The sequence below is a fragment of the Bombina bombina genome, chromosome 4 (assembly GCF_027579735.1).
Source record: "Bombina bombina isolate aBomBom1 chromosome 4, aBomBom1.pri, whole genome shotgun sequence".
Taxonomy (NCBI): Eukaryota; Metazoa; Chordata; class Amphibia; order Anura; family Bombinatoridae; genus Bombina; species Bombina bombina.
In genome coordinates this window covers 1,073,279,781-1,073,292,532 of record NC_069502.1, presented here as the reverse complement: position 1 = coordinate 1,073,292,532, position 12,752 = coordinate 1,073,279,781, and positions in this window count along the sequence as shown.

Genomic DNA, 12,752 nt, shown 5'->3' with positions numbered 1-12,752 from the left:
AATAACAAAAAAGACAGTAAGTCCCCTTACCCCCTCCCCTTAGTCACTCTCTTGATGAAAATTAATTATTGTATTGTATGGACAATCACCTCTGGCTACTGCATCCTGTATGAATTTAAAATATTGAATTACTGAGATATTAGATTGAGTATCATTGTGTAGCAATATAATTAACCCCTCACATTTCTTTTAGAAAACAAACAAACAGAAAATCCTTTCTTTGAACCTACTGTTATGTCATATTGTTCACTTGAGTATTTTTTACTGAATAAAGTAAAGTTTGGAGTTTTCTTAGAATTCAAGGAACTTAATATTTTGCAATCTATTAAGATTGACAGATTGATCAGATCAGGATTAACAATTTTATTGTCTTATCCAACAAGAAAAAAATGTACTATGAAGTTAGTGTAAGCCTTTGTTTTAATATCTTTTGTAACCAAAAACTAACTTTATCCAAAAATTAGGTTATCATGTTGCAACTTCAAAACCAATGGTCCAAATCAGCAGAGGTGCTTGATGCACTTTTTTTTCCTCTAATGTAAAATAAAACACAGCTCAGAAACTGGGAGGTATAGGGTTAAACAGGAGAATTTACATGGTATGTCTGAAGCTCTCTACAAGTCTTGTGAAAAGCTTTAAAGGGCCATTATACACTCATTTTTTCTTTGCATAAATGTTTTGTAGATGATCTATTTATAAAGCACATAAAGTTTTTGGTTTTTTTAAAAATGTATAATTTTGCTTATTTTTAAATAACATTGCTCTGATTTTCAGACTCCTAACCAAGCCCCAAAGTTTTATTTGAATACCGTCAGCTACCTTCTCCAGCTTGCTCCTGTTTGTGTAAAGGGTCTTTTCATATGCAAAAGAAGGGGGAGGGGGGAGTGTCTTATTTACCACTTGCAGTGGGCTTTCCAGCTATCTTTTCAACAGAGCTAAACTGAAAGCTTCTAAGTACGTTTTTAAACCATTTTATACTGGATTTTTATATCAGTATATGTGCATCTTATTCTTTAAAGTAGTGTCTATTACATGCAGTTATATGAAAATGAGTGTATACTGTCAATTTAAGCATTTTAAACAAGCAGGTTTCATTGATTTTTCTCACCAGCTGTATGCAGGGGAAGTGTCCTCATAATTCACAATGCGTTTTTTGCTGACAGCAAAGTAATACATACTAAACTATAGGCAAAAGCAAGTTAAAATGTAGTGAAAGCTTTTGTTTAATTTGTACTTTATGCAAACTGAGTGTTTATATCAGCCCCAGGTGTTCTCCAGTTACCTTCTCTCTTCCCTGTGAAATTCTGTATTCCAAAGAGCTTCATTACTTTCTATAGAAGGCATCTCTCTTGGACTTCCAGGTTCCACCCTTTTTCTTGTAGAATTAAGTGAGTTCAGCACCTGTTAAGTTTGCATTATAATTTCTCTCCGGACTAGAGAATCTTTGCTTATCGGGCCTATAGAAAGTAATGGAGCTGTCTTGGAAACTGAAGCTGTGAGTTTTATTTTAAAGGGACAGTGTACACCAATTTTCCTATAACTGCATGCAATATACACGACTATAAAAAGAATATGCACAGATACTGATCTAAAAATCCAATATAAACCTTTTAAAAAAACGTACTTAGGACGTATAAAAATTGCCTGGGGGGGCGGAGCTTGGCCGCGCAGGGAGATGGCCGTCTAGAATAACAGCTCCTAGGCCCACGCACACCAGCACACCAGACTCCACAGTTACAGGAGACCTAACCCTGAAACACCACCACACACATAGGCACAAACTCCCCCACAGCCAGTGACAAAAAACGGAGGTCAAACTTTCCTCAATCGGCTGCCGCAACTGAGCACTTATCTAAGTGCGACACAGCAGTGACCCACAGGGAAGCTGGATTCCGGTGCAGGCCCAGGCAGCTCTAAAGTGAAAGCAGCCGTTAGAGGACATCGCAGCACGGCTGAAGTGACAGGAAGGCTAGCAGGTAAAACGGCAGCACACAGCTCCTCAGTATAAGCGGTTAACTCTGCAACAAGCCCAGACCCAGCATAACAGGCATCCAGGGCAATAGCACGTAGAGGGCCACAGCGACTAGAACATCAAGGTGCAGGCCACCATAGCACTACAGCAGAGGTGTCAGACAGATATAATACGGCAGAAAAGGGGGCACAGATACTATTGGGGCTGATATAAATAGGAAGGATAACCCTAAGCCACAGGAAGATTCGCCTCAGTTATCTAAACAGCAAGCCAGTTTTATGTCCCTCTCCTCAGCAAGCAGATAAGTCACAGAGGAGGTTGGCACACAGGACTGATCCACATATTATCCTGCAAAGGCACAGAGGGGTACTATATACCAGACCTATATAATATCCTACACACTACATAAAGGTGCAGCGAAGTGCTGGTGACCTCGGCAGCGTCTGGTGCCACACACCTCACAAAAGATTTAAAGTCTTTATGCACTAAGGATGACCTCAAAGAAATGCTTTCTAAGGTGAAAGGATGGTATGGCGATCTGAAGAGGGATTTGACAAGAGTGACACAGAGGGTCTCCACCCTAGAAGAGAGCCATAATACCACCTGCAATGATATACATCACATGTCCTGTCTGGTTTATGACCAGGAAGAAACCATATACAACCTGCTTGAAAAAGTAGAAGATTTGGATATCAGGGGCAGGAGGACAATCTCAGGGTGTGTGGGATACCGGAATCCATACAACAAGGGGCCCTGGAGGGGTGCCTCCAAGCTCTGTTTGGCACAGTAAAAGGGGATGAAAGCCCACAAGAGGTGATCATAGAGAGAGCACACAGGGCATTAAGAGCCAAGCCACCACCCAAAGCCCCTCCTAGGGATGTAATTCTAAAGTTACTACATTTCAAAGACAAAGAGGAAATTTTAAAGCATTCAAAACAAAAGCAAGATCTCACAAACCCTGGAAACCGCATACAGATTTTCACGGACCTGAGCCCTAAAACACTTCAAAAGAGGAGAGATCTGAGCCATATAACCACCTCACTTAGAGAGAAGAAGATACCATACCGCTGGGGATTTCCAGTCAGCATCATAGCAACTAATGGCAACAACACCGCAGTCTACAAGAATCAAGAGGACTTGCCTCGCTTCTGCGAGGCTTTACAGATCAATATACGGTCAGGGGCCCAAACAACAGATGGCTTCACACCACGCAACCCTTTTGAGGGTAAAGCAAGATCCTTGGCGGCGGCCCCAGCTGAGAGAGACAATATTAAGCATGCAGCCGCAGCGAAGGCAGCCAGGGACCTAGAGGACTTACATCAAACATTGGACACTTTGCCAATACAGTCTCAAGAAGACGCTTGCTTGTGAGACAGGGTTACAGGTTGTATAATATGATTTAAATATTTGCATTTCTAATGTGGGGTCTGGTGGCGGGGATACTGCCCTACATATATCATTTTTTTTTTTTTTTATTTATTATATTTTCATTTTACATACTGTGTCAAACAGTCGTTGTACATCGCTTTAGTAGACCATTATATCCAAATCTACTGTTTAGACAATAACACTTAACCAACTTAACTACTACTACCTTAACTAACTCAGTGTTCCATATGCAGTAAATATTACACATCATTGTTACATTACTCAAAGTCATGAGAGTCATCAATCTTATCTATTATCTCCCTCTATGCTATCTTTACCTGTTATCGGCGCATCACCGCTGGGTCGTCCCCAATCCCCGGGCCGGGAGGGAGGGAAAAACCAGGCCAGACCTCCACTTGGTGAATTCTTTACTTGTGTGTGTCTTATCAATGTGCTGTATGTTGAAATGGTGGATGTATGTCATCCCACAGGAATTTGGCATCTAAGAAAAATGGGAGCCTGCCCCTCTTTAAGAACCCATATTCCTCTAGACCTATGAGTTCAGTTGTTCTCTCTAGCCACGTCTATCTAGTTGGGGGAAGTGATGTCTTCCAGGCCCTGGCAATTACGGATCGGCCACCATTCAGCCCTATTTGTATTAAGAGGGATCTCAACTTGCATGTAATATGAGTAGTGTCGTTTAGTAGTGCTATTCTAGCTGTTAGTCTGAACTCGTCTCCTACTAGTCTCTGGAAGTCTGCCTCCACCTCCCTCCATAATCTTACTATTATGGGGCAACCCCACCATATATGTAGCAGGCTTCCCTGTTCTCCACATCCCCTCCAGCACATACGTGAAGAGTCAGGGTATATGGTGTTCAGTCTAGTCTGGGTCAGGTACCAGCGGGATAGAAGCTTATAATTCATTTCAAGTATTTGTGGGGAGGACGATGATTTTTTTGTTCTTTGTTCTTTGGAATATGGTGTGCCAGGCTTCCCTATCAATGTCCATATGAAGGTCATGTGCCCATCTGATTGTAAAGTTTGGTAATGTGTTGTTTTGGGATTCTAATAGGAGACCGCGAGAACGGGACAGTGAACCCGGGGTAGCTGTTTCTCTGTCACACAGGCCTAGATTTGGAGTTCGGCGGTAGCCGTCAAAACCAGCGTTAGAGGCTCCTAACGCTGGTTTTGGCCGCCCGCTGGTATTTGGAGTCAGTGATTAAAGGGTCTAACGCTCACTTTTCAGCCGCGACTTTTCCATACCGCAGATCCCCCTACGCCATTTGCGTAGCCTATCTTTTCAATGGGATCTTTCTAACGCTGGTATTTAGAGTCGTTTCTGAAGTGAGCGTTAGAGCTCTAACGACAAGATTCCAGCCGCCTGAAAATAGCAGGAGTTAAGAGCTTTCTGGCTAACGCCGGTTCATAAAGCTCTTAACTACTGTACCCTAAAGTACACTAACACCCATAAACTACCTATGTACCCCTAAACCGAGCTCCCCCCACATCGCCGCCACTCGATTAAAATTTTTAACCCCTAATCTGCCGACCGCCACCTACGTTATACTTATGTACCCCTAATCTGCTGCCCCTAACCCCGCCGACCCCTGTATTACATTTATTAACCCCTAACCTGCCCCCCACAACGTCGCCGCCAGCTACTTAAAATAATTAACCCCTAATCTTCCGACCGCAAAGCGCCGCCACCTACGTTATCCCTATGTACCCCTAATCTGCTACCCCTAACACCGCCGACCCCTATATTATATTTATTAACCCCTAATCTGTCCCCCTCAACGTCGCCGACACCTGCCTACACTTATTAACCCCTAATCTGCCGAGCGGACCTGAGCGCTACTATAATAAAGTTATTAACCCCTAATCCGCATCACTAACCCTATCATAAATAGTATTAACCCCTAATCTGCCCTCCCTAACATCGCCGACAGCTACCTTCAATTATTAACCCCTAATCTGCCGAGCGGACCTCACCGCTATTCTAATAAATGTATTAACCCCTAAAGCTAAGTCTAACCCTAACACTAACACCCCCCTAAGTTAAATATAATTTACATCTAACGAAATAAATTAACTCTTATTAAATAACTTATTCCTATTTAAAGCTAAATACTTACCTGTAAAATAAATCCTAATATAGCTACAATATAAATTATAATTATATTATAGCTATTTTAGGATTAATATTTATTTTACAGGCAACTTTGTAATTATTTTAACCAGGTACAATAGCTATTAAATAGTTAAGAACTATTTAATAGTTACCTAGTTAAAATAATAACAAATTTACCTGTAAAATAAATCCTAACCTAAGTTATAATTAAACCTAACACTACCCTATCAATAAAATAATTAAATAAACTACCTACAATTACCTACAATTAACCTAACACTACACTATCAATAAATTAATTAAACACAATTCCTACAAATAAATACAATTAAATAAACTAGCTAAAGTACAAAAAATAAAAAAGAACTAAGTTACAGAAAATAATAAAATATTTACAAACATAAGAAAAATATTACAACAATTTTAAACTAATTACACCTACTCTAAGCCCCCTAATAAAATAACAAAGCCCCCCAAAATAAAAAATTCCCTACCCTATTCTAAATTAAAAAAGTTACAAGCTCTTTTACCTTACCAGCCCTGAACAGGGCCCTTTGCGGGGCATGCCCCAAGAATTTCAGCTCTTTTGCCTGTAAAAAAAAACATACAATACCCCCCCCCCCAACATTACAACCCACCACCCACATACCCCTAATCTAACCCAAACCCCCCTTAAATAAACCTAACACTAAGCCCCTGAAGATCTTCCTACCTTGTCTTCACCATCCAGGTATCACCGATCCGTCCTGGCTCCAAGATCTTCATCCAACCCAAGCGGGGGTTGGCGATCCATAATCCGGTCCAGAAGAGGCTCCAAAGTCTTCCTCCTATCCGGCAAGAAGAGGACATCCGGACCGGCAAACATCTTCTCCAAGCGGCATCTTCGATCTTCTTCCATCCGGAGCGAAGCGGCAGGATCCTGAAGACATCCAGCGCGGAACATCCATCCGGACCGACGACTGAACGACGAATGACTGTTCCTTTAAGGGACGTCATCCAAGATGGCGTCCCTCGAATTCCGATTGGCTGATAGGATTCTATCAGCCAATCGGAATTAAGGTAGGAATTTTCTGATTGGCTGATGGAATCAGCCAATCAGAATCTAGTTCAATCCGATTGGCCGATCCAATCAGCCAATCAGATTGAGCTCGCATTCTATTGGCTGATCGGAACAGCCAATAGAATGCGAGCTCAATCTGATTGGCTGATTGGATCAGCCAATCGGATTGAACTTGATTCTGATTGGCTGATTCCATCAGCCAATCAGAAAATTCCTACCTTAATTCCGATTGGCTGATAGAATCCTATCAGCCAATCGGAATTCGAGGGACGCCATCTTGGATGACGTCCCTTAAAGGAACAGTCATTCGTCGTTCAGTCGTCGGTCCGGATGGATGTTCCGCGCTTGATATCTTCAGGATCCTGCCGCTTCGCTCCGGATGGAAGAAGATCGAAGATGCCGCTTGGAGAAGATGTTTGCCGGTCCGGATGTCCTCTTCTTGCCGGATAGGAGGAAGACTTTGGAGCCTCTTCTGGACCGGATTATGGATCGCCAACCCCCGCTTGGGTTGGATGAAGATCTTGGAGCCAGGACGGATCGGTGATACCTGGATGGTGAAGACAAGGTAGGAAGATCTTCAGGGGCTTAGTGTTAGGTTTATTTAAGGGGGGTTTGGGTTAGATTAGGGGTATGTGGGTGGTGGGTTGTAATGTTGGGGGGGGTATTGTATGTTTTTTTTTACAGGCAAAAGAGCTGAAATTCTTGGGGCATGCCCCGCAAAGGGCCCTGTTCAGGGCTGGTAAGGTAAAAGAGCTTGTAACTTTTTTAATTTAGAATAGGGTAGGGAATTTTTTATTTTGGGGGGCTTTGTTATTTTATTAGGGGGCTTAGAGTAGGTGTAATTAGTTTAAAAAATTTTATTTTCTGTAACTTAGTTCTTTTTTATTTTTTGTACTTTAGCTAGTTTATTTAATTGTATTTATTTGTAGGAATTGTGTTTAATTAATTTATTGATAGTGTAGTGTTAGGTTAATTGTAGGTAATTGTAGGTAGTTTATTTAATTATTTTATTGATAGGGTAGTGTTAGGTTTAATTATAACTTAGGTTAGGATTTATTTTACAGGTAAATTTGTTATTATTTTAACTAGGTAACTATTAAATAGTTCTTAACTATTTAATAGCTATTGTACCTGGTTAAAATAATTACAAAGTTGCCTGTAAAATAAATATTAATCCTAAAATAGCTATAATATAATTATAATTTATATTGTAGCTATATTAGGATTTATTTTACAGGTAAGTATTTAGCTTTAAATAGGAATAAGTTATTTAATAAGAGCTAATTTATTTCGTTAGATAAATATTATATTTAACTTAGGGGGGTGTTAGTGTTAGGGTTAGACTTAGCTTTAGGGGTTAATCCATTTATTAGAATAGCGGTGAGCTCCGATCGGAAGATTAGGGGTTAATAATTGAAGGTAGGTGTCGGCGATGTTAGGGAGGGCAGATTAGGGGTTAATACTATTTATGATAGGGTTAGTGAGGCGGATTAGGGGTTAATAACTTTATTATAGTAGCGCTCAGGTCCGCTCGGCAGATTAGGGGTTAATAAGTGTAGGCAGGTGTCGGCGACGTTGTGGGGGGCAGGTTAGGGGTTAATAAATATAATATAGGGGTCGGCGGTGTTAGGGGTAGCAGATTAGGGGTACATAGGGAGAACGTATGTTGCGGCGGTTTACGGAGCGGCAGATTAGGGGTTAAAAAAAATATGCAGGGGTCAGCGATAGCGGGGGCGGCAGATTAGGGGTTAATAAGTGTAAGGGTAGGGGTGTTTAGACTCGGGGTACATGTTAGGGTGTTAGGTGCAGACGTAGGAAGTGTTTCCCCATAGGAAACAATGGGGCTGCGTTAGGAGCTGAACGCTGCTTTTTTGCAGGTGTTAGGTTTTTTTTCAGCTCAAACAGTCCCATTGTTTCCTATGGGAGAATCGTGCACGAGCACGTTTTTGAGGCCGGCCGCGTCCGTAAGCAACTCTGGTATCGAGAGTTGCATTTGCGGTAAAAATTCTCTACGCTCCTTTTTTGGAGCCTAACGCAGCATTTGTTTGAACTCTCGATACCAGAGTTAATTTTATGGTGCGGCCAGAAAAAAGCCCGCGGAGCGTTAACAGCCCTTTTACCGCCGAACTCCAAATCTAGGCCACAGTCTTTCAAAAGGGGTCAAAGGGCGAGTGAACTCCTGCCTGTGGGGGGTTGTCTGTAGGAAGTGCTGAAGCTGTGCATATTTGAGCCATTGTGCGTACCGACCATCTGCTATATTCTTTAATCTAAGTCTGTCCATTAATTTCCCCACTCTCTGTCAATCCTAAATCCCCTGTCCAGGCCCTCCGCCATCTCTGTATTAAGAGCTATTGGGAACAGTGGCTATCTGGTGGAAGATATGTGAGGGTATAAGTTTTTTATTCTCTCCCATTCTTTGAAAAAATGCTTGTGTAAGTCGAGGTGCCCTCACTGTTTTGGTCTTATGTCTGGGGGGACCCAACATAATGCTCTCACGAAAGGGACCTGCAATATTTGGGAGTCAATTGACACCCACGCTTTGTGTGTCACTGATCCGTGCCAGTCTAGTACCTTCTGGAGCGTTACTGCGTGATAGTATTCCTCTATTTTGGGCAGTCCCACTCCCCCTGTGATTGTGGATCTATATAGAGTGTGTTTCCCCAGACATAATTGTTTATCTGTCTTTGTACCCGCGTTTTGGTTGCCCAAGTGTTAAGGTCTTCTGTTATGGTGTTAAGTAGGGTCTCGTAGTTTTTCTTAAAAAGAGTGGAGGGGTTGGGGGAGAGATGGATACCCAAGTATTTGACAGATTCTGACTGCAAACGTAGAGGGCAAATTTGTCAAAGTTTACGAAATGTGGATGGGCTAAGTGAGATGTTTAAAACTTCTGACTTGGTTTGGTTTATTAAAAAGTGTGAGTATGCACCAAACCTATCAATCTCACTGAGTATCACTGGTATAGTGATATTGGGGGAAGCTATTGAAAAAAGGACATCGTCCGCATACATTGCTATTTTAAATTCGTTGGGTCCTATTGTGATGCCTTGTATTTCTTTGTGCGTATGTGAGCTGCAAATACTTCCATTGTTAGTATAAACAGGATAGGCGAAAGGGGACATCCTTGCCGAGTGCCATTTCGAATGGGGAATGGGTCTGAAAGGATATTATTTACTCTGACTTTGGCACCAGGGCATGTATAGAGACTACTCACTCTATCAGTCATTTTAGGTCAGAAACCAAATATCTCTAATGTTTTTTTGAGAAAAAGCCAATTTGTCCTATCGAATGCTTTTTCTGCATCCATCGTCATTATCACCGCCGGTATGTCATGTACCTTTGCGTATGAAGATAGTAGTAATGCCCGTATTGTATTGTCTCTCGCTTCACGACGGGGTCTGAAGCCTACCTGATCAGTATGTATTATGTCGTTCAATACCGTGTTTATGCGGTTTGCTAAAATTTTACTGAATATCTTTATGTCCGAATTGAGTAAAGAAATGGGCCTATAGCTACCCGGTAATTCCTGTGGTTTGTCTGGTTTTACTATAACTGCTATGTGTGCCAATAGCATGTCTGGTGAGAATTTTCGGTCACTGTCTATAGCTTGGAACAGTGTCAGGAGGTGAGGGGCCAAGAGATGTTTAAAAGTTTTATAATAGGTGTTGGTGAAACCGTCTGGGCCCGGACTCTTCCCCCCCCGGGAGATGAGAGATGACCGTCAGGACCTCTTTTAGGGTTATTGGCGTGTCTAAGTCTTTTTTTTGGGTTTCTGTTAAGGGGTTAAGGCCAGCAGCCTTAATGTATTGTTCCATTCCCTCAATGTGTTTCTGGGTTTCTAGTTGTTCTAGATTATATAGTCTAGCGTAAAAGTCCTTAAAACATTCCGCTATATCCTTGCTGTCATAAGTTTCTGTGCCGTCCTGTTTTTTAATTTTGTATACATGTGTTTGGCCAGTCTTGGTCCTCAAAGCCTTAGCTAACATTGAGCCTGTTCTATTTCCCTCAACAAAGAATGTTTTCTTAAGCTTTAGTGCCATCCTCTGGGTCTCCTTCATGAGTATTCTGTTAAGGTCCGTTCTAATGTTAGTTATTGAAGATAGAAGATTTAAGTCTGTTGGTCGTTGTTTGTGTTCTATTTCTAAGTCCCGTAACCTGGTGAGTAGAGAGTTCTTTGCCATATTGTGCGTTTTTGTAATGTAAGCTCTATGTTTTATACACTCCCCACGTATCACCGCTTTATGTGCCTCCCATATGTTGAGTGGCGATACCTCTGTGCTAGTGTTAAACTGAAAGTATTCAGTAATAGATGTGGTTAGGGATTGGCATGTTGGGGGGTGGCATAGAAGGTAATCATCTAGTCTCCAAATGTAAGGGCTAACCGGAGTTTCTGGCCAATTTAGAGAGAGAGAGACTGCTGAATGGTCAGCCCACGTGCTTGGTTGGATGTCGGTGTCGTCTACGAGGGATAGTTTTGATTGATCTATGTAAAGATAGTCCAGTCGTGAGTAGGAAGCCCAAGGAGGGGAGTAAAATGTATAGTTCAGCTGTTGAGGGTGTTGTATCCTCCAAACGTCTATTAACCCCAGCTGTCGTAAACTACGATACACTGAGTCTGGGGGTCTGTGAGCTGTGCTTGTGTTATGGGATGTCGTATCTAACAGAGGGTCCATAGTCACATTGAGGTCTCCCCCCAAAATCAGTATGCCCTTCTTGTTTTCCAGGACTAATGAAAGTAGTTTTCTAAAAAAAGGTGTTCTATTAGTGTTTGGTGCATATATGTTAACTAATGTCACAGGTCTGTTATGTATTAGACCAATCACCATGAGTATTCTGCCTTCCTTATCTCCCAATTTGTTTATCAGCTGGAATGGTGTATTGCGATGAATCAAGATACCCACCCCGTTTTTTTTCTTCTCGTTGGAGTTAAAGTACCCTGTGGGAAACTTTCGTGAAGAGAATTTGGGTTCTGAGTTTTTTGCAAAATGGGTTTCCTGTATAAATATGACTGAGCTTTCCTGTTTCGCAAACCAATTTAGCGCTATGGACCTTTTTGGGGGGGAGTTAAGTCCTTTAGTGTTCTGTGATATTATGCAGATTTTTCTATGCATTGTGCCTAACTAAGAGTGAGTGTGTAGTCTTACCTAGCAAAACGTTGCCGTCCCTTGGAGGTGTCTGGCTCTCCCCCCGGCCCGGAGGACCAGGAAGAAACCCGGGTGGTTGCGGGAGATAACCATTGTTTCTATAGTAATGTTTCTGTAAAAGGAACAAAAGGAACACATTAATACCTAATAACTTTTTAACAGTAAACTTAATAATACAATAGACAATAAAAAGTCTCATACTAATACAAATACAAATGGGAGGGAACAGCAGTCTCAATGCTGCTGCCGCTCCTGCCTTAGAATATGGATTGTAAGTGAGTCCAGAGTTTATTTACTTATGTCTGGGTACTTTGACTGTGCACTTGAGGGAAAAAAAAAAATGGGGGAGGGGGAAAGAGGGAGACAATTATGAAACATTTATATATATTAAGTGGCTTGATACTATTTCTGTTTCATAGAACACGCATATTCTGTGTCCTATTGTCCCAGTCCATGGCCATATTGGGCCTGTTATATCAGAGGGTAAAACCTATAAGTGTTATTGTTTATATCTTCAGGGTATAACTGTGCCTTTGGGGTCTTTATGAACATGCTTAGTCGTCGTCGACTTATTTTTCGGTTGGACCAATGTCCATTTCTGCCTCTGTGCTTTCGGTGGTGGGCGTTGTGCTGGATCTTCTACCTGCCCTTTGTTACCTTCCTCAGGTATTTTTGGTTGTGCGATGTTTAATTTCGTACAGAAGGAGTCTAAATCTTCCAGATCTCTGTAAATGGCTTCCTTATTGTCCTTCAATGCTCTCAGAGAGAAGGGAAATCCCCACCGATATGGTATCCCCAACCCTCTCAGATGTGTTGTTAGAAATCCCACCTCTCGGCGCTTCGATAGGGTGAGGGGGCTTAAATCCGCATATATTTGAAGAGCGGTGTCCAAGTGGCAGACAGGTGACTTTTTTCTTGCTGCTGCCAGAATGTTCTCCTTGTCTTGAAATTAATGGCATTTTAAAATAACATCTCTAGGTGGTGCCGAAGGCTGTGGTTTCGGCCTCAGCGCCCTGTGGGCTCTGTCTAGTAATATTTCCTTGTCTGGATCTGTGTCAAGCAGAGAACAAAACAAGTT